Here is a 21,956-nt window from a genome sequence, read left to right as displayed (position 1 = left end):
GAGCTTCACTCCTACCCCAGCGACAGACCCCTGAGACTCCAGCCTGGACAGTGATCCAGGCTCCAAAATGCAGCAGGCAAGTCGCATCCATAGCCTAAGCTGGAGAGGAGAAACACTGTTTTTGAAATTGCTCAAGTTGGCTGCCCTGCAACAGTGCCCAAATGTTTTCTTAAACTCTGCTTTTATCTTCAGCAAAATTGTATAAGGCCAAAGCTCCAGAAAAATTCACTTCCCCCTAAGGAGCAAGTGATCAAGGCCCAAGCATTCAATGCTCCAGCAAAGATGCTTCCTTTCTATCTCCACAACTACTGTCTTTTTTTTTTTTTTTTTTTTGAGTATAGAATCTGACTGCAATGCAGGAGAGCTGGGCTTGATCCCCGGGTTGGGAAGATCCCCTGGAGAAGGGAAGGGTTACCTACTCCAGTATTCTTGCCTGGAGAATTCCATGGACTGTGTAGTCCATGAGGTCGCAAAGAGTTGGACACAACTGAATGATTTTCACTTTCATAGCTGATTTACAATGTGTTCGTTTCAGGTGTAAGACAAATGAAACAGTTATACATATACATATACCCACTCTTTTTTTAGGTGCAAAAGGTGCCTTTCCCATATAGTCCATTACAGAGTACTGAATAGAGCTACCAGTTCCCAGTCAGTCTTTATTAGTTATCTATTCTATGTATGCATGCATGAGTGCTAAGTCAATTCAGTCTTTAAGACTCTATAGACTGTAGCCCACCAGGCTCCTGTGTCCATGGGATTCTCTAGGCAAGAATGCTGGAGTGGGTTGCCATGCCCTCCTCCAGGGTCTTCCTGACCCAGGGATCGAACCTTATGTGTCTCTTATGTCTCCTGCATTGACAGGTGGGTTCTTTACCACTAGCGCCACCTGGGAAGCCCATTCTATATATAGTCGTGTATATATGTCAATTCTAATCTCCCAATTTATCCCTTCCCCTCTTATCCCCTGGTAACCATAAGTCCACAACTATAGTCTTAACTGAAAGTCTTAGTATCACCAGCTTGTGCAATATCAGCAGTGTTGCTCTGTAGCTTAAGGCCTCTGGTCCTATGGAGAATAGACCTACAAAGTTATCTAGGTAACATATTTGTAAAATAGTCATTCATTCAGTAAGGTATTCAATTAATTAAGCACCTATTCTGTGCCCACGAGTGAACTATGAATATAAAATGATGAATAAGCCTCAGCCCTGCCCCAAGGTGTCCACAGTCCAGTAGGGGAAAAAGATATCTACATAAGCAATGATAGTACAGGACGATACTCATAGAATTAAGGACAGAGGACTTAGTGCATTGACAGAAACTTAACAGGATCTTAGAGGGTCAAAGAAGGGTCCCAAGAGCAAAGACTGGATCTGAGGAGTCCTAAAGGAAATTAAGAATGTGGGCGAAGGAAGATGAGAAACAAAACTGCAGCCCTAAACCCTCCAGCCACGTCCTCTGACCCATCACATGTCATGAAGCCTGGTAGTGAGTCAAGCTTGCCAGTAGGACAAGTCTCTACATCTGTAAGGAGAGCTGGGTGTTGTGAGGAGCTGGGCACTCAGAAAGGAAAACAAAGGCTTTCCTTCTTCCAGAAATTATTACAAAATCAGACTTTCTGATTGGCAGCTTAGAGAACTGTCTGAACTTTCTGCCATCACAAACTGGTCAGGACAATCTGAATAGTTCATCAAATATGTAGAGTACCTACTCTGAGCCAGGGAACAGGGGGTGTGGGATAAATAACTCCTGCAAAACCCGAGAGAAGAGAAGAGAGATGGGAAAGTGTGAGGGGTGAAGGAGAGAAGGAAGGGGGAAAGTACTGGGCACCCAGAAGCTGCTTACAAGTAGAAGCTCCCTGGCTGATTTTTATGATGACTGGTGACTAGCAAGGCCATCTCTGCCCAGATGATCAGGGAGGGATGCACTTGGAAGGAGGGATTCAGCTCCACATACTAAAGCTCTTCTTGCCAGTTGTCTCTGATGTGCTTTGAAAGGGGGATAAATGCTCTGTGATGGCACACCATTGGAAGAGGCTTTATCAGTTCAGTTCAGTTCAGTCACTCAGTCATGTCTGACTGTGACCCCATGGGCTACAGCACGTCAGGACTCCCTGTCTATCACAGACTCCCACAGTTTACTCAAACTCATGTCCATTGAGTCAGTGATGCTATCCAACCATCTCATCCTCTGTCGACCCCTTCTCACGTCTTCAATCTTTCCCAGCATCAGGGTCTTTTCCAGTGAGTCAGTTCTTTGCATCAGGTGGCCAAAGTATTGGAGTTTCAGCTTCAGCATCAGTCCTTCCAATGAATATTCAGGATTGAATTCCTTTAGGATGGACAGTTTGGATCTCTTTACTGTAGAAGGGACTCTCAGGAGTCTTCTCCAACACCACTGCTGCTAAGTCACTTCAGTCACTTCAGTCGTGTCCAACTCTGCGCAACCCCATAGACAGCAGCCAACCAGGCTCCCCCGTCCCTGGGATTCTCCAGGCAGGAACACTGGAGTGGGTTGCCATTTCCTTCTCCAACACCACAGTTCAGAAGCATCAATTCTTCGGCGCTCATGTTTCTTTATAGTCCAACTCTCCCATCCATACATGACCACTGGAAGAACCATAACTTCGACTAGACAGACCTTTGCTTTATAGATGAGAAAAAATCTTAGATGACCCACTTAGATTTCTCCCTAGCCTGTGCTTAACATTTGACAAAACTTACCTGAAATACGGAGGGGAAGAAACTTCAAAGGGGGTTCAGAGATTTAAGTTGCATGAGTATCTGCACTGACACACACAGAGTTGAGTCACAAGAAGAAACCAAAGACCAAGAGGTGTCATTTCAGCCTTCAGTGTATCTGTGCATGTGCATGCTCATGTGTATGTTTGTATACGTGCTTGTGTAAATGTTTCCGTGTGTGTTTGTGTGAGCATGTGCTCGGGGGAGTTTGAAGCCTGACTTTTGGTGAACTTAAGATCTCTGTTCACTCTCACCTGATTCAAGAGTAAAAACTTCCCTGGTGGTCCAGTGGTTAAGTTTACACACTTCCACTGCAGAGGCCACAAGTTTGATCCCTGGTCAGGGAACTAAGATCCTGCATGCCACACAGTGTGGTCAAAAAAAGAAAAAAAACTTTCAAAAAAGAGTAAAAGGGAGGTCTGTCTATTAGGTAGTTATAGAACTTCCCAATCTATTCTTTGGGACTCCTTGGAAAACCCTTGTTTATAGATTTTTAGAGCTTATGTTAATAGAAGTGAGAACCTATTTGTTAGGAGGTTTAGTATGTGCTTGGTATGTTTATCAATGATGAATAAAATAACTTTCATATTTCTCATTTACATATATAAAAACTAATGGACACAAGCAGTGGAGAGGAATCATTCAAAGTTCCACAGCTGTTCATTCTTTCATGTATAAATTCATGAAAATATTACTGAGTGTCTACTTCATGCTAGCTGTTGTCCATGAGGCTCTGGCCAGTCCAAGTACTAGAAGGCAGTCATTTGGACTTCCAGTCTAGTGCTCTCCCTTTATATCCTGCAATCTACATTTTTGGTACTCTATAAAAGTTCGAGACATCAGCCCGCCATCTTTTTGATGGGTAATTGTAGAAGAATGATCTAATCACTAGATAGCAATCTATACCTTCTCTCTGACTATGCAAGTGTTTGGATCAAAGACAAAGTCTGGAGGAAATACTTCAACCTCAAAAGACAAAACTACTGTGAATTTTAGGTTTACAGCTTTTAAAACAAGCAAGGTTGGCAGAATGGAGCAAATTGATGTGCAGTTTGCTCTTTTATCCTGTTAGATTATTGTCTGCTTTTTTATGTTAGAGTCCAACTAGTTAACAAACTTACACGCCTTGGTCACAGATTGTATTTTTAGGATGATGATCTCAAGCCATTAAAGTTTGGGTTAATAAAGTTATCTGTGGGTCATTCCCAGAGAACTCTAAATCAGAGGACATAGTTGAGTGGTCCCAGCCAAAGGTTATATTTGGTTTGGCTGGTAGAGTGTCGGCCCACACAGCAGTTTTTAAATTTTTGAATTACTTCACAACATTTGAAAATCAAGAGATTGTTATATACAAGTGAAGATTCTAACTTCTCCTAAATCAGAAGTTCCTAAAACACCAAGTCACAGTCTCACTCGCTGACAGCATGAATTGACTAGGACTGTCTACGGGGTGGCCTCTTTAGATGGAAAAACGCTGTCCAAAGCCCCCCTCACCCCTCCTCTCCCCTATAACTGCTTGACTTTCATACACACGCCAGGCCCTTCCAGCCCTTGAGTTCATGACCCCTGCTCAATATCAGGGGTCAAAATCTTTAAGAAGCTTGGTGGAGGCCTCCAACCAAGTTTCCCCAGGCATTGAGTGCAAAATGATTTTGGTGATCTGTGGGGTTAGAGTAAAATATGCTTTAATTCGCTCAACATATATTATTGTCTACTGTGTTCCAGGCACGTGCTAGGAGTGGAGGATTCAGAGATACATAAGACTCAGTCCCTCCAGGAATCCATGGTCTAGTGAGGAAGAGAAACATGTAAGTGATTAAAGCAGTTTATCCGAATATTATGGTGAGACACAGTAGCACAAAGGTTCAGTTCAGTTCAGTTCAGTCGCTCAGTCGTGTCCGACTCTCCACGACCCCATGAATCACAGCACGCCAGGCCTCCCTGTCCATCACCAACTCCCGGAGTTCACTCAAACTCATGTCCACAGAGTCGGTGATGCCATCCAGCCATCTCATTCTCTGTCGTCCCCTTCTCCTCCCGCCCCCAACCTTTCCCAGTATCAGAGTCTTTTCCAGTGAGTCAACTCATCGCATGAGGTGGCCAAAGTATTGGAGTTTCAGCTTTAGCATCAGTCCTTCCAATGAACACCCAGGATTGATCTCCTGTAGAATGGACTGGTCGGATCTCCTTGCAGTACAAGGGACTCTCAAGAGTCTTCTCCAACACCACAGCACAAAGGTGGAAGCGACTAATTCTACTTGGAAGAATTTAAGAAATTGTAATAGAGAAAATAACTGAACTGAATGTTCAGGGTCCAACTAGGAAAACAGAAAACATTCTAAGTAAGGTAAATGGAGCAGTTTCCTATTATAAATTGCTAATTCAAGAATGATGGTCTTAAAACATGACCCCCAAATTATTTGATGTTTCTCCCATTGAAGGATGTGTCCTTGCCACCCCCCCTTCCCAATTCCATTTGAATCTGGTGAACTTGTGACTGTTTCAATGAACAGAATAGGAGGAGAGTGATGATCTGTAATGTTAGAAGCTAGGACTGAACTATTCCACCAGCTTTCCAGCTTGCAGATGGCAGATCGTGACACTTCTCGGCCACCATTACCACCTGAGCCAATTCCTACAATCAATTTAACAATCTATCTATCAATCTACCTATTATCTCTCCATTCATCATCTATCAGCTATCTCTCTTATTCATTCTATTTCTCTGGAGAACCCTGACTAGTGTACTTATTAATATCAAGTACCATGTTTTAACATACTTCACTTAATCCTTGCTACATCTCGATGATGTTAGTGCTCTTATTGCCCCATTTTACAGATGAGAAGATTGAGACTCAGCAAGGATAGTTAGCCCAAGGTCACACAGTAAATGGCAGGCCAGGGACTCTATGCCAGGCCTGTCCAGCTCTGCGACTTAGTTCTACAAACTCACTGTGTTCTTCCTAACTTAAAGTCTTTATCCATGTTGTTCCCTATGCTTGGCACTCACCTTTCCCCTCTTCACTAGGCTTCCTTCTACTCATCCATCAAATTCAACTCATATGTTGCTCAGGGAAGCCTTTTCTATTACCACAGATGAGGCCAAGTATTAATAGTTTTATCAGGTGTACCATATTTATGCTTGATCAGTTGTGTGCACTTCAGTCTTTTCTTAGAATAAAATCCCTTGTCTTTCTCAGGGCCCTGAATCAACCAGTACGTCTCTAGCCTTATCTCTCCTTCCATCATCTCTTGATCCTCTCATTCTGGCCTTATTTATCTTCTATCAACTCCTTAACTCATCAAGTTCTTCCTAACTTCAGGGCCTTTGCACACATCTTTTCTCTAGCATGACTTTCCTACTTCTTGGCTTGGGTAATTCCTCACCCTTCAGGCCCCAGCTTACACAGGTCACTCAGAAGTAAGTTAGGCCCCAGCCCCATATTGGATCCTCTAATGGCCTCCCGTATTTCTCCTCTGTGGTGCTCATCATGATTGTAATTACATGATTATTTGACTGCTTCTATGCTTAATGGGCTTCCCAGGCAGTGCTAGTGGTAAAGAACCTGTCTCCCAATGCAGGAGACATAAGAGATGTGGGTTCAATCCCTGGGTCAGGAAGATCCCCTGGAGGAAGACATGGCAACGCACACCAGTATTCTTGCCTGGAGAAATCCATTGACAGAGGAACCTGGTGGGCTATGGTCCATAGGGTCACAGAGTTGGACTTAGCATGCATACATGTGCTTATTACCACCTCTGCCATAATGCCAAATTCCACTGCTTCAGAGCATGTTTAGTAGCATTAGTCAAGCACGTGTGTGAGCCTATCCTGGGTGTGTATGTGAGGACATGGAAAATACTCAAATGGCTTCACTTTAGAGATCCTGGAAAACTGGAAAGTGGTTTTGCCTCTAATGGTCAGAAGTTCACAACTCCTCTCACTCTCCCCACTCTTCATGAGCAACATTGGTCAAAATCAAAAGCTCTGGATGAACCACATATCTTAAAGAAAGAGCCATGTAGGAAGAGGATAAACATACCTATACTTGGGTAGCTCCTCTTGTTTCTCAACAGTCTTTCTTCCACGAGGCCAGCACTGAGAAGAACTGAAAAACAAATGAATACATTAGGGAGGGTGCTTTAGCCTGGTGACTTTCAATCTTTGGAGTGCATTAGAATCACTCGGGCTTCAACTGGGTATTATCCTGGAGATTCCCAATCAGTACTTTGGAGTGGTGTCTGGAAAATTGCATTTCCCACCAGGAGGGTGGGTGTTGATCTGGCTAGTTTGGGGACCACATATTTAATATTTTTTAAAATTTATTTAAAAACTACTAATGCCAGGAGTTTTAAAAACTACTAATGCCAGGCATGCGACGAGTTGACTCACTGGAAAAGAGTCTGATGCTGGGAGGGATTGGGGGTGGAAGGAGACGGGGACGACAGAGAACGAGATGGCTGGATGGCATCACCGACTCGATGGACATGAGTTTGAGTGAACTCCGGGAGTTGGTGATGGACAGGGAGGCCTGGCGTGCTGTGCTTCATGGGGTCGCAAAGAGTCGGACACGACTGAGTGACTGAACTGAACTGAACTGAATGCCAGGCACTCAGTGCTGGAGATTCTGAATTCTGATTCAGCCTGAGCATCAGGAGGTTTCAAAGTCCCTAAGTGATTGTGTGCATATGAAAGCTTGAGAACTCTTGACCTAGAGTAGTTGTTCTCAAGTTTCAATGACCTCAGAGTTACCCAAAGGACTTTTTATACTATGCAATGCCAGGCAGGGCCTTCTGTTTCTGGTTCAATAGGTCTGTGTTGCTGCTGCTGCTGCTAAGTCGCTTCAGTCGTGTCCAACTCTGTGTGACCCCATAGACAGCAGCCCACGAGGCCTCCCCGTCCCTGGTTCCCCAGGCAAGAACACTGGAGTGGGTTGCCATTTCCTTCCCCAATGCACAGAAGTGAAAAGTGAAAGTGAAGACTTTCAGTCCTGTCCGACTCTTAGTGACCCCACAGACTGCAGCCTATCAGGCTCCTCCGTCCACAGGACTCTCCAGGCAAGAGTACTGGAGTGGGTTGCCATTGTGTTAGGGCCTAGGAAATGTGTATGCCTAACAAGTTTCCAGGTGTCAATGGTGTTGCTGACCCAGGGACCACACTTCAAGAACCACTGATCTAGAGAAGGAGGACAGAATAAACTGGGCCTATGCTTCTTCTACTTGAATTTGCATAAAAATCAGTGAAGATCTGGTTATAATCCACATTCTGGCTATGGAGGGTTGAGGGGTAGGGGTGTGGGGGGATAGTTACAAGAGTCTACATTTCTAACAAGATCCCAGGTGATGCCATTGTTGCCAGTCAGCAGGCCTAAATTTGGTAGCAAGACCTGGACTGTTTGGGTCCTAGTCCTGGGACAGCATGGAGCCCAAGCCAAGGCATTTTTTCTAGCGATGCTTCATTGGGTCATGCAATCAGTTTGTGTCCAAGCCCTGGGTATGAATAAAAAGATCTTTTGCACACCCTTGTTCTCTCCTTGTATATTTCCCTCCATTACTGCAGGGAAAGGAGTCTGATTGAGAATAGGATTCCTGTGTTTCTATGTCCCTGCCCCCGCCCCACCTCAACCATCTTAATTTCACCATTATTTGCAACAAAACAACGGACAGTTATTTGGGTCAACTGCTTACCATTTTTGCCTAATTACCATACAATAAAAAAAAACAGTCAAAACACATGTCAGATTAGCTTGTGTGAGCTTTATTTGATTATAAGAGTAACCTCCACTCTGGATGCTGCAACCTTCATGGCTGGTTACACATGTAAAATGGTTGTCTGCTCACAACTTCAAAACATCAGAGGGAACACTGGGCATTACAGACATGGTAAATTATCCAACGTGATGATTTCCTGCAGTAAGGGAATGGTTAAAACTATGATTGCTAGTTTGAGGGGAAGGGGGCTGTCTATATCCCTCCCTCTTCCAATGTCCTAAACATAGGAGGAAAGGGGCAGGAACAGGAAGAGAAAAAAATGGGATTTAGATAAATGTGATAAATCTGTTCTATTACTTACATTACAGACTGAATGTGTTTTAAAAAAAAAAAACCCTCAATCTAGAGCAATTGCTACAAATCACACATTCTTGATTATATGGCAGTAGTCCTGGTGGGAAAGCCAGAGTAGTGAAGGATGGATTTTAGCATGTACTATGCATTTATTTATGGTACAGCACATCATCAAACAACACTTCACAGCCTCTAAGCTGGCAAACCAGAGAGCTTTGAAGAGAAATAATGAGCTGAGAGGTTCATGACATGCTATTAAAAAGTTTGTGATTGGATTTGGAAAATCAGATGGGTCTCCAAGGAAAGAGACCATTTCTGAGCCATTGCACTCAGAATATTTTTTGAGCTCCAGAGCAGATATTTATGAAAAGAGAGAGTTGTTTTTGTCTCCAATCCAGGTTCTGACTCTGATGTACAGCAGGGAAGCCGCTTTGCACTGCAGACCTAAAGTTCTGGAATAACCATGATGTCACCTTTTTCTACTGATCTGCTACCACTGCACAGAGGCACACTATTAGCCCTGTGATGTCTCAGCTTAATTCTCCCCTATGTGGGTTGCAAGTGCAGCCAAAACAAAGTTGGCAGGGGATTTTACAGCCACTGAATTGTTCAAGGTGCTGCGGAGTTCAATGAGATTGGGCAGATCAGGTCAGGAGACATTAGGAACAAGAAGATAAAAAGAAAGAAAAGACATCGGGACAGTGGGATTTCCAGTTGCCTGGTCTATGATTTCCAAATCAAGGCTTTGGTCTTCCAATCAGTGATTTGATGCTCTGGGTTTTCACCTTTGAGCTATTCAGTGCTTCTCTGGCAGACGTGATGAGACAAAGCACCCTGTTCTGAGTGGTGAGTCGTGGATGGAATCCCTCGCACTAAATTAGAAAGGAGACATTTTAGGATATGAGTTCATGAAAGACAAGAGTTTTGAAATGGAAAAAAAAAAAAAGTACACACACACAGTAACACATAACTAGGCCAGTACAGGATGCATTTGCGGTTAAGCCATTTTCCCATTGCAGATGACACTTTAACGCTTTGATTCCCAGAGTCCTCCTGCTCACACCCAGTGGGAAAAGTTGCCTTTTAGGCATGCAGCTGCCACCCTAAAACCAGACCGCACCAGAGGTAGAAGGAGGAAGTTCTGGCCGCCCGCGATCTCAAACCCTTCGACCTGAGATCAGTCTGTGGCTCCTCTTCTCCCCTCCAGCAATGTCATGACATAAACGCATAACCCTCGCTCCCAGAGATCTTTTGAATCAAACCAACATTGGAGCCAAACAATTACACCATGAAAGGTGACTTGTGATCATTAGGGGAAACTAAAGGGGGAGTAGGGTGGATAAACTGTTAGGCTAATCAAAAACAAGTAGCTGTTGTTTCTTCTTCAGTCTTCCTCGCAAAAGTCACAAGGATGATGGTACATTTTCTGCTCCAACCAAACTCTGAAATGTGCATGTGTGGGTTTCGCTGGCGCAAAGCTGTTCTTTTTTTTTTTTTCTTTCACTGTGGGAAAATGAACTTATTTTCAGTCACCCCTGACATCTGACCACTCGACTGATCACGAGGACACTGTGGTAAACCACAGCTCAACTTGAAATTATCTCTTTCAGGCACGGTTCCTGTATTTTGGATGGCATCAGCCCTGGCTGCCCATCTTTGCTCAGCTTGTCTCTCTAGGGGTTCTATTTTCACTTTCCTCCGTCCACTCAAAGCGAGTGGTCTTATTCTAAGATCTTTCAACTGGGCTCGTCCTCAAAATAAGCTGAAGACAAAAAAACGACACCAGCGTTTCCAGCCCAAGCCCTAAAAGTGGCCGATTTATACATAGTGTTCTTTTTTAAAAAGGGTGGGGGTGCAGCGTGGAAAGCCTAAAAACTTTAAACATCGTGGAAAGAAAACCAAAAAAAAAAAAAAGGAAGAAAAAAAGCCAATGCTCCTGATTAATATCAGGATGATCCAGCAGAGTTTATACATATTCCTTCTGTTTGAATCATCTTGTTTTTTGTAGCTGTTTTACACCTCCAGGATCCTGCCATCTGCCCACTCTAAAGAAACGCAGCAGTTCAGTCCAAAAACAATGGCTGGAAGGCAATCATTTTGAACAAACTCAAGAGGTGGACTTTTCCGCACCCTCCTGGTTAGTGCTACTCTCCCCGGAGGAGAGACAGTGTGGGATGACCCTGAGGGTCAGGCTTTGAGGGGGCTCTCCTCCTAAATAAACCCTAGCCCTCAACCCCGGGGCCCTGTCGTGCCATCAGGTTGACAAGAGAGGATTTCGTGTACAGATCTGGCTGCCTTCAAGGCTGAGGAAGGAGGAGGAGGAGAGGTGGGTGGCTCCCCGGGCAGTTCTGTCCTACTCTGATCTGCCGTGTGTCACTGGAATGTAGGTCGGCCTTCGCTGGACAACTTGGAGGAGGCTGGAAGCATGTGGACTCCGTGCGGGGTCCCCCTCTTTCTCTTCCTGCCCAAGATGGGAGTTAAGAGGCCCAAAGAACGCAGAGAGGCCTTCAAGACAGGCGAAAGCGGTCGTTCCTTTCGCTCGCAAAAGCCTGGGAAATCTAAAGCTTAGCAAAGGCTTTATCAGTCCTGGAACTGAGCCAAGGAGCAGGCTGAAGTTCAGCTGGCCGGGCCCAACGCAGCTGCTGGCTCTGCATGCTTCCCACAGGGACTTTTCCTCGGCCCTCTGATTTAGACAGCGAACGGGCCGGGTGAGGTGCATGTAGCTGTCAAGGGTGATTGGAGAAACAAAATGACTGGCAATTACCGAGCAGTTCAGGTGGAGGTATAGAGTGCAGAAGAGGTTTTCTTTCCAGCAGTAAAAGGAAGTGTCAGTGAAAGGGCAGCTGGCCTTGTGGAAAGCCTGTAACTTTAAAGGGATCCTGGCCAAGGCTTTCCGCTGAACGTTCAGGCTTGGTCACTTGCCTTCCCCCTACAGTTCAAAGAGGGATAGAGATATTCCATGAATTGAATCTATATTGTGAATTAAAACATCGATGTCCTGATTTGGGGTAATGAGCATTGCCAAGCTAGTGCTGAGTAGGCAGAAAGGAGGGATGGGGCGAATGCTTTGCCTTCGGGGCAAGGCAGAAAAAATGTTCACAAAAAAGCATCATTCCACTGATTGTTCAAGGTCACCAGACTGTGCATGCTCAAAACGGGACTCAAGACTCCCAAATCCCAGTGTCTGATTAATTGTCCTTTGACTAAAACAATGAAAGTAAAATGGATTAGCAAAAACGATTGCTCCAGGCCAAGAAGTTCAGAAAGCAAATAGAGCCTCAAGCAAAGAAGGATTTTCTTTAATTAGGTTGAATACCTTGGTAATAATGCTGTAAATATGAAATTGTCATTGAACAGTAGGTATACTGGTGATTCTGTTTTATCACGCCAGTTAAAAAATGGTGAGTGTTGATATGCTATGGTGCTGGCACTGAGCATGGCATTTTCCCTATGCGATGTGATGTAACCCTCACAAGTACCTGGTAAGTGTGATGGCCACTATATTACTGATGGGGCTAACGCTGATTAAAGTTTTTGACTTGATGTGTAAGTGGTGAACTAGGATTCAATTTCAATTTTCTGACTTCCATGTTTCACAACCACGTGTTTTATTTTGTGTATTCATATCTAGGTTGATTGTTGTAAAGTACAAATTTCTAGATGAGAAAAACTATGAGCTAAAACAGAGTTAAGTGTTGTTGCTCAGTTGGGTCTGACTCTTTGTGACCCCCATGGACAGTATCCCGCCAGGCTTTTCTGTCCATGATTCTTCAGGCAAGAATACTGAAATGGGTTGCCATGCTCTTCTCCAGAGAATCTTCCTAACCCAGGGATCAAACCTGGGTTTCCTGCATTGCAGGCAGATTCTTTACCATCTGAGCTACCAGGGGAGGTAAAACAGAGGTTTCTTTGAATTACCTACTTGCATAGTTTGCCTAAATATGAAGGTAGTGGGGTTGGTCATGAAATAGTGTGCAGGTTTATAAATAAACTCTGTGAGGAAGACAATATGTGCCCTTGATATTTGAAGTGCATGGAGGTGTCCAGACATAAAATAGTTTGGCTCTTATAAGAGGAAAATAGTGGTTTGAAAAGTTGGAAAGTTAAAGATATTAGCACACAGGGTGTTCAGTGCTGAGTGCATGTTGACAAAGCAGGAAGAGTGAAGCTAATTCAGTTAGCTGCTTATTTGAAGGGTGTGGCTGCTGACCTTTCTTAAAATAGAGGGAAAAGACTTAGTATCTTATTTTCTCAATTTTTTATCTTTCATTTTGATGAAGGAAAAGACATGGGGTATTAAAATAACAGTGCTAGTAATAATAAAGATGAAAAATGGACTGCACCTTCCTCCAGGGTATCTTGTGGTCCAGAAGTAGAGTCAGACACATAAACAAAACAGTATGGTAGATGAAAAATATGAACACGTACCAGGCACAAAAAAGAGAGGTACGTAATCACCTAAAGAGAGGACGAATGGGTCAGGAAAAGCTTCACAGAGGAGGAAATCTTGAGCTGGAATTTAAAGATTTTGACTAAGTGGATAATGGAAGAAAAAAGCAAAGTCTGTACAAAGGCACAGAGCATGAAATGAGCTGACATTTTGGGGCCCAGAAGGAATCTGATATTGCTGGAGGGGAGAGCAGACGGACTAAGTGGGGAGAGATGAACTGGCGAAGTAGTTGGGAGGCCGGGCCTTGGATGTGGTGTGGTGAGCCACTGATGGGTTTTCGAAAGTGGATTTGAGTTTCCAAAAACTTACTCTTGTGGTGCTGTCAAGAATGAATGGTTGGTCATCTGATCAACAAAATGAAAAGCCGGTTGTTCCAAAAAAGTAATTAAATAGACAAGCTCCTGCATGATTGATTTTTTTTAAGAGGCAGAAATAAACAGTGCTAGATATGAAAAGGGACACTGAAGCAGAAAAAGTAAATATTTAAGGGAATGACATGAACAATTGCAGACCAATATATTTGAAATATTGGTACACCATACAATTTTTAGAAAGCATAAATTATGGAAATAAACTTGAGAAGAAACTGACACTGAATAAACCTATGACCAGTAAGGGGAAAAAATTAACTCAACAATCAAAAATATACCACAAAGACTACTAGCTCCAGAAGGTTTTGTGGACATTTTTCCCCCAAAATTTCAAGGAAGAAATAATAACCTCTAACAAATAGCCATTCTAGGGAATAGAAAATGAGAGGAAACTTGCCAATGTGTTTTATAAAGTCATTACAATCCTGATGTGAAAACCAGACCAGGATAAAATAAGATTCAATCTCATATATGGACAAAGGTGCAAAAATGTTAAATAAATATAAGCAAGAAATCCAAAATGAGTGGGTATATATTATATAAATATCATATAAAATATGTTTCATGTGGCATTCATGAATTAACATAAGAAAATCAATAATATAATTTATCACATTGACATATTATAATTGATAATGGGAAACATTCAGGAAAATTCTGTTCCTAGTCATAATTTTAAAAAAAACTTTGCCAACTGATTTGAATCCTAGCTCCATGGCGTATTAGTCATTATATTTTAGCGCAGCTGAAGACATGCTAAGCTTTGTACAAAAAAGGAAGCTAGTAGATAAGAAGAAGAAAGAGAATGGAGGCAGATAGAATGATTAGGAGGTCATCACGGCAAATCCAGGTGTGAGACACACCCTTTGGAGGCTGAAGGAAAGTCCTTATGGGAGACACAGTTGTTGCTCAGTCTCTCAGTCATGTCTGACTTTTTGCAACCTCATGGACCACAGCGCACCAGGTCTCCCGGTCCTCCATCATCTCCCGAAGCCTAGTCAAACTCATGTCCATCAAGTCAGTGATGCCATCCAACCATCTCGTCCTCTGTCATCCCCTTCTCTTCCCGCCTTCAATCTTTCCCAGCATCAGGGTCTTTTCTAATGAATCAGCTGTTTGCATCAGTGGCCAAAGTATTGGAGCTTCAGCATCAGTCCTTCCAGTGAATATTCAGGACTGATCTCCTTGCAGTCCAAGGGACTCTCAAGAGTCTTCTCCAACACCACAGTTCAAAAGCATCAATTCTTTGGCGCTCAGCTTTCTATGTAGTCCAACTCTCACATCCACATGTAACTACTGGTAGAGACAGAGGGAGGGCAAATTTCAGCAATGGTTAAGAGAAAGACTTATTGAAGCTGTCAACTGACTGGATATGGGAGAAGGATCATAATAGGAGTCCCTTATGACTCCCAGCTTTCTGAATTAGGTGGCTCTGTGGATGGTAATTCAGTTAGTCAAAATTGAAAATGCAGTTTGAAGGTTTTTTTTAATGGTTTATATATCTATTTATTTTCAATTTTGACTGTCCTGGGTCTTTGTTGCTGCACATGGGCTTTCTCTAGTTGTGATGAGCAGGGGCTAGTTTTCGTTGCTGTGCACGACCTTCTCATGCGATTTGAAGGTTTTTCTGATATTAGCAAAGGGGAAGTCTTGCATGAGGGGGAAATTACTAAGAGAAATGAATGCCATCAGCCTGATAAAGAGCTTTTGCCATTACTGGATTTCAATTAATAACAGGACGGGGGGGTGGGGGGGGAGAATTACCAGATTTTGAAGCCCACAGTAGAGCTGGGTCTGACAAAGTTGCCACTTAATAAATGTTTACTGAACTAGACCCAAGATACCAGCAGTGTACAGAGTGTATGAATGAGTGAGGAGCTAAGGCTTTTGTGTACCCAGCATCACAGTAGCAAGAAAAAATAAAGTCTACCGTGGAAGTACATAGTTAATCTGGGGTTCAGTTCAGTTCAGTTCAGTCACTCAGTCGTGTCCGACTCTTTGCGACCCCATGAATTACAGCACGCCAGGCCTCCCTGTCCATCACCAACTCCTGGAGTTCACTCAAACTCATGTCCACAGAGTCGCTGATGCCATCCAGCCATCTCATTCTCTGTCGTCCCCTTCTCCTCCCGCCCCCAACCTTTCCCAGCATCAGAGTCTTTTCCAGTGATATTTTAACGTTGAAAACAGAGCAAAGAGGGAAAGATAATTCTATTTTCTTAAATCTTGCTCTATAACGTATTTTGTTGTTTTTCTAAATAGTTATTACGTCTTTGCATTAAAAATTAAGCTTTGTTCACAATGGATTTAATCTGTATAGGAAATCACAAAATGTAATACTTTGGTCCTCAGTGATTCCCATGTGCCCAAGGCACTGTGTCCATAGGCTGGAAGCTACTGTAATAGCCTTTTTCTTCCCCCTTCATTTCTTTAATTTGCTCTCCCAACTTGGTAATATCAACATATATCCCACTTATTATGTTGTGACTTGAATACATATCAAAATATGTAGAAATAAACCAAATGAAATCACCACTTTACTATGTATGCACAAAGTGTCCAGAAAGTCATTGGCTGGCTAAACATCCCACCACCCATTCTTTTCCTAGTAGACAAGACTATAGAGCATGGAAGGTGACTTGGAAGCAGTCATCCTAGAGAAGGCAGCATCAGGCAGCTGCCAACCAGTTTTGTTAATAGGAAGACCAGTCTTCCCTAAGACAGTTGAGAATGATGATAACTTCATTGGGCTTTAAGGAAATTGATTCAGGCATGAATTGGGTGGAGAGTGCAGGAAAAGTATAAGTGGCCCATCTAGAGTTTGGTAATTATTTCACAACTGCCTGGTGCTTAAAACCTTTGGGACACCAGATTACAGATGGCATTACCCAGGGACAAAACCCAGATCAGAAGGAGAATATACTAGAACCTTTTGCCAGGAGCAATCTCCTGCCATAACCATCCAAGTGGTAGGGTCCACTGCAGGACAAAGGAACTTTTGAAAGGGACTTGAAAAAAGAGTTCAGTTACTCTGCGGTTAACCCATCAAAGACGTCTTCCTGTAACCCAGAGGACAGCAGGCCTCGACATGTGCTGGCCATTTGGAAAACAGATTCATATGGAGTAGATCAAACATTTCAGGAGAGCCCCTTGCCTTGAAAAGATGGAGCCTTATGAAAATCATTAAGCAATTCGTTGATATTTATTTGCTTACACTGTGCTTCAGCAAAGCAAGCAGGAAGATGAGGATAAGAACCATTGACCCAGTTTCAGAGGCCCTAGTTCAGGAATGAAGGATTCCCTTACACACTTGATTTTAAAGAGCCTTTTAAGAAGACATCCTACCACACAGCTGGCATGGGGAGGCCGTCTTGGCTCCCTCTGACTGTGTATTAGGTTAACAACCACCTCAAGCTTCTTAGAAACCTAGAAATCCCCAGGCTGTTAAAGGAATTCCACAGGGCTAAGAAAATGCTTGCAATCACAGCACTTGAAGCAGAAAAATATTTCCAAACATCTTCCTTTCTCGCTCTGTGTTGCTTTGTGTGACCCACTCCCAGCCTCCTAAAACCTGGGTGGCTCCACAGCATACCCAATAATCTGTCCTCTTAATGAGCCAAAACTCTTCATTCATGGCTTGGGTCCATGGACTTGGGAATGAACAAGAAGCAAGTCTGTGTTTTCACATTGGGAGTTACCAGGTTATCATGCACGAGTTTCTTCTAAAGTCATTCCACTGTCTGATGCGGGGAACTTTGCTTGCTATAAAGTTTAAGGAAGTGGCCCCTCCAGATTCTTCAGTCTCTTAGCCTCAACTTCCCTTTCACTCAGATGCAAAGTTTCTGTGAGTGGAGACAGTATCAGTCAAATGTCATCATTCTTACACTTGGGCTTTCAAGTGATCTGTTCTCTGGGAGGGGCCAAATGCATCGCCTCAGAGGCACTGGGGAGTCAGTTGGCTCTTGAAAGCTGAGATCAACTTCTCCCAGAACATGACAGAGGTTGAAAAATCTGTCCTCCAAATAGTCAACACATATGTTCTGAAATTCATTGAGTTCCAAAATCAAAAAACAAATTAAAAAGATCCAGCATTGGTTCTTGTACAAAGCAGATACTCAAGGAATGCTTGTTGACTGATTAATTTCTTAGCTGATAAATATGAGAAATACAGTCTGTTGTGTACCACATGGCAGCTAGGGTTGTTAGGAAGACATTTGTCCCCGGTTTGTCATTGTACAAGTTTAAAAAATGAATTACCTAAACCCTACCTGTGTTTGAAGGACAACTTTCCTCACAAAGCTTTCCTGATACTCTGTGCTTTGTCATTTTTGGAGGGGGACAATTGTCACTTGGCTTTGCGTTGTTCATTAACTTTTTGTTATCTTCCCAACTTCATGGGCCTGCAAAGGAAAAGTTCTGTCTTATTTTTGTTTACTTAAATTTTAGGGATGACCCCCTCAGGATCCAACATGAACTTTTGCACAAATCACTCAATAACTATTTGTTGCCAGATCAATTCATTCTCTGATACATGTTAAAAATATAGTCTGGTCTGTACCTTGTGACAGCTGAAGCTGCAGTACACAAAAAGTGTCATTCTCTGCTATTTTTTTACAGCCTGTATTTAGAAGAAATGTCTTAGAAGAGCTTTTCTGTGATCTCAAGTTAGGTTTAGATACCAGTATTTAAGAGGGAATAATGTGTTTTATGCAGTAAAATCAGATAACGAGTGTACAGATATTGCAACACTGCAGTGACATTTTTGTTGATTGACAGAGATGCTGATTAATTTCTAATAGGCTCGTAACAGCCATTTCTGAGAAGCCTTTGGTATGAGAGATACTTTGTAGATGAACTAATTAGGCTTTCAGAATACAAGACCTAGTCTTGCTGCTTCTTGTACTAAGAAAGGAGCAAGGAAGAAAAGGAGGGGCAGAGAGAGAGCAAGTGAGGAAAAAGAAAAAGAAAGGCATAAAGGGAGGGAGGGAGAAAGAAACTTAAACTATCCACATACATGATCTAACCACTTCTTAACTAACGACTTGCATACATAACAAATACGTCAATATAGGACGTTGAATGAATAAGAAATTCTAACCCCAGAAATAAAATTTGAGGATCTTTCTCCCATAAAACGTTATCAGTGACCACTTTGCCCAGTGCCCTCTTACTTCCAGGCCTAAGGAAAGCCCATCGTGGCAGTTTACCTAAATGCTGAACTGCTCAGACGCACTCTGGGTATCAGCGCTTCAGCTGGGGGTGTTCTTCCAAAAGAGGCCCAGAAAATGGGCCTTTACTGACACTTGCACGTCTTGTCATCCCAACCATAGCCTCCCCCACAGCAGGTGTGACTCCTTTCAGCGGACTCTGTAGGCATCCTCTCATCTAATGACTCTGTGGAGGTAGAGGCTGTCTTTTTTATTTGAGGAGGGCTGATACACGAGAGATGCTCAATACCTATCTGTTGAGAAAGTACATTTTCAAATCAGCCCCATCAAATAACAGTAGGAGTCTCGTTTACTGGCTGGGGAAATGCAAATATGAAGAGAATAAGTCACTTGCTTGAGATCTCCAGTGAGCCCTGATTTTTTTTCGACAGGCTCTCTGAGTAGCATCTCTGCTTTTCCCTGTGAACTTTTTTTTTCTTAATCAGAAAATGGTTACTTAGGCCCCCATAAAAACAGCTCAGAGCTCTACCTCCTCTTCCTTTATCAAGACTTCCTTCACATGGAAAGTGGCTTGTACTCCACAGTGTGCCAACAGTGTTTACAAGCTGCCAAAGTTTTCTGCCTCTTTCTTAAAAGAGCCAGGACTTTTCTTTTCAGAACTTGATGACACAAGCAAAACCCAGTCACTTTCAAACACTGCTATACCTCAGTTTCCTTAAAATATTTTAGAAAACTTCCCATATCTTATTAAAGCATTAAAGTATAATACAAGTTTTCAGTAGCTATCTTCACATAAATACTCTACTGAAAGAACAAGAATTTCTGAAAAGGTAGACAAATATTGATCAGGAACTACCAAAAACTTGCTATATAATTTCTTAATTAAGTCACGTGTTATACTTGCACGTACAACAGTGCACAGAGGTAACAAGAGCTCAAAATGGCACGTGCCTCCCCAAACCAAACCTGTGTTTTAGCAAAACACATTGCAATGCTATTCCACATCTGATATACTTTTACAATATAAATAAAGAAAAAAAAACAGAGTAATAAGTTTACCTATCAGTCCATGTTGCTTCTCCGATAGCTCAGTGGTAAAAAAATCCATCTGCAATGTAGGAGACACAGGTTCAATCCCCGGGTAGGGAAGATTCCCTGGTGGAAGAAATGGCAACCCACTCTAGTATTCTTGGCTGGGAAATCCCATGGACTAGGAGCCTGGCAGGTTACAGTCCTTGGGGCTCACAGAGCCCGATATGACTGAACACTCATATGGTAAAGCATCTGCCTACAATGCAGGAGACCCAGGTTTGATCCATGGGTCGGGAAGATCCCCTGGAGAAGGAAATGGCAACTCACTTCAGTATTCTTGCCTGGAGAATTCCATGGACCAAGGAGCCTGGTAGGCTACAGTCCATGGGGTTGCAAAGAGTTGGACACGACTAAGTAATTTCACTCACTCAAAGATTGTATATCAATGAAAAAACTTGGAGGAAAAAATAATAGAAAACTTGCATTGGAATATCAGTTGAAGACTACCCGGATCTGCGTAGATGGGTGGATAGGCATTTTGTATAAATTGACTCAATCATATTCTTTTTTAAAATTGATATGTAGTTAAAATGTCATATTAGTTTCTGGTATAGAGCAAATTGATTCATATATATATTCTTTTCCATTTTTATTACAGAATATTGAATATAGTTCCCTGCGCTATATAGTAGGAGCTTGAGGTTTATCTATTTTATACACAGTAGTGTGTATCTGCTAATCTCCAACTCCTAATTTATCCCTCCCCCACCCCTGTTCCTGTTTGGAAATCATAAGTTTGTTTTCTAAGCCTGTGAGTCTGTTTTGTAAATAAATTCTTTTATATCTTATTTCAGATTCCACGTATAAGTGATATCATATAATACTTGTCTTTTTCTTTCTGTTTTACTTCACTGAATGATAATCTCTAAGTCCATCTCGACCATGTTCTTCATCTTGCAATTGAGATGATAATATTATTCAGGAAGCTGCTATTCATTCGTATTGAGTGAGATATGGTATGTAAACCACACAGCACCATGTCTGGCATGTGGGCTTGGTGTTTTGTTCTAGCCAACTATGTCACTTATTGATACCACCAAGGCTACTCCAAAAGGAGGAAGCATTATAATGAAATTGGTCATACTTGTCAGCTTTGAATACTACTCCTGTTATGACCATGCTTTACATTAGTGGAATTCATTTTATATCTGTTAAGAATGAATTTAGTTCTATATGAAACACAATAAAACACTGGTTGCCAAACATGTCTTCTTCTCTGTGCCTGACTTAATGAAATCTCACCCATCTATCAAAGCTCGTTTTGAATGTCATCTCCTCCATTACATCTTTCCTGATCTCTCCAAATGTTTTCAGTCTCTCTTGAACATCTTAAAAACTTTGGCTGTTACTCCTTCAAGGATACTTACCCTGCTCTGCCCGTCATGTTACTGTCTCTTTGCCTGATCCCCAGGTAGATTTCAAGTCCCTTGAAAGCCAGTATCCGTCTAATCTTTACATTTCCTACAGGCTAAGCAGGGCTTCCCAGGTGGCGCTAGTGGGAAGAACCTGCCTGCCAATGCAGGAGACATAAGAGATGAGAGGTTTGATCCCTAGGTCAGGAAGATCCCCTGGAGAAGGGCATGCAACCCATTCCAGTATTCTTGCCTGGAACATTCCATGGTCAGAGGAGCCTAGTGGGCTATGGTCCACAGGGTCGCAAAGAGTCAGACAAAACTGAAGTGACTTAGCATACACACAAGCTAAACATAGGGAATTGGACTTAGAAGTTCAATAAAAATGTGTTGAATTGCAATGAATCACAACCCACCCTGGCTACCAGGCCTTGAGCCAGCTTCAGAGTACAGAACACAATGGCTTCTTGTATTCCCTGCTGTGCACACCCACAAGCATACACTAACCACCTGGAAACATGGGGCTACTTAGCTGCTTGGCAAATACTCTTCCTCCCTGGGTGTCTTCCCTTTTGAAGAGGCTGCTCTGACAGCTGGCCTGCTGCTGGTTAGAAGGGGCACTCCCTGGAATGGTCCATCAATGCAGCAAATGGCCAAATTCACGGTGCCAGGAACTAAGAAAAGAGAAGGATCCAAGTAGGAGAGCCTCGGTG

General features: G+C 42.7%; 1 long non-coding RNA gene across 1 annotated transcript in view; it reads right to left on the bottom strand.

Annotated features, from left to right (window-relative positions):
- Positions 1 to 6,806: 6,806 nt before the first annotated feature.
- Positions 6,807 to 21,956, bottom strand: part of LOC148775999 (uncharacterized) — a 149,118-nt gene continuing 133,968 nt past the window's right edge. The window contains exon 3 of the long non-coding RNA XR_016038830.1: positions 6,807 to 6,853. This is a non-coding gene — a long non-coding RNA (uncharacterized LOC148775999). The remainder of the gene's footprint in view (positions 6,854 to 21,956) is intronic.

The sequence above is a fragment of the Moschus berezovskii genome, chromosome 12 (genome assembly GCF_049115385.1).
Source record: "Moschus berezovskii isolate FMDL1 chromosome 12, NW_MosBer_1.0, whole genome shotgun sequence".
In the NCBI taxonomy this organism is placed as follows: domain Eukaryota; kingdom Metazoa; phylum Chordata; class Mammalia; order Artiodactyla; family Moschidae; genus Moschus; species Moschus berezovskii.
This window is presented reverse-complemented; position numbering and strand designations above follow the sequence as displayed.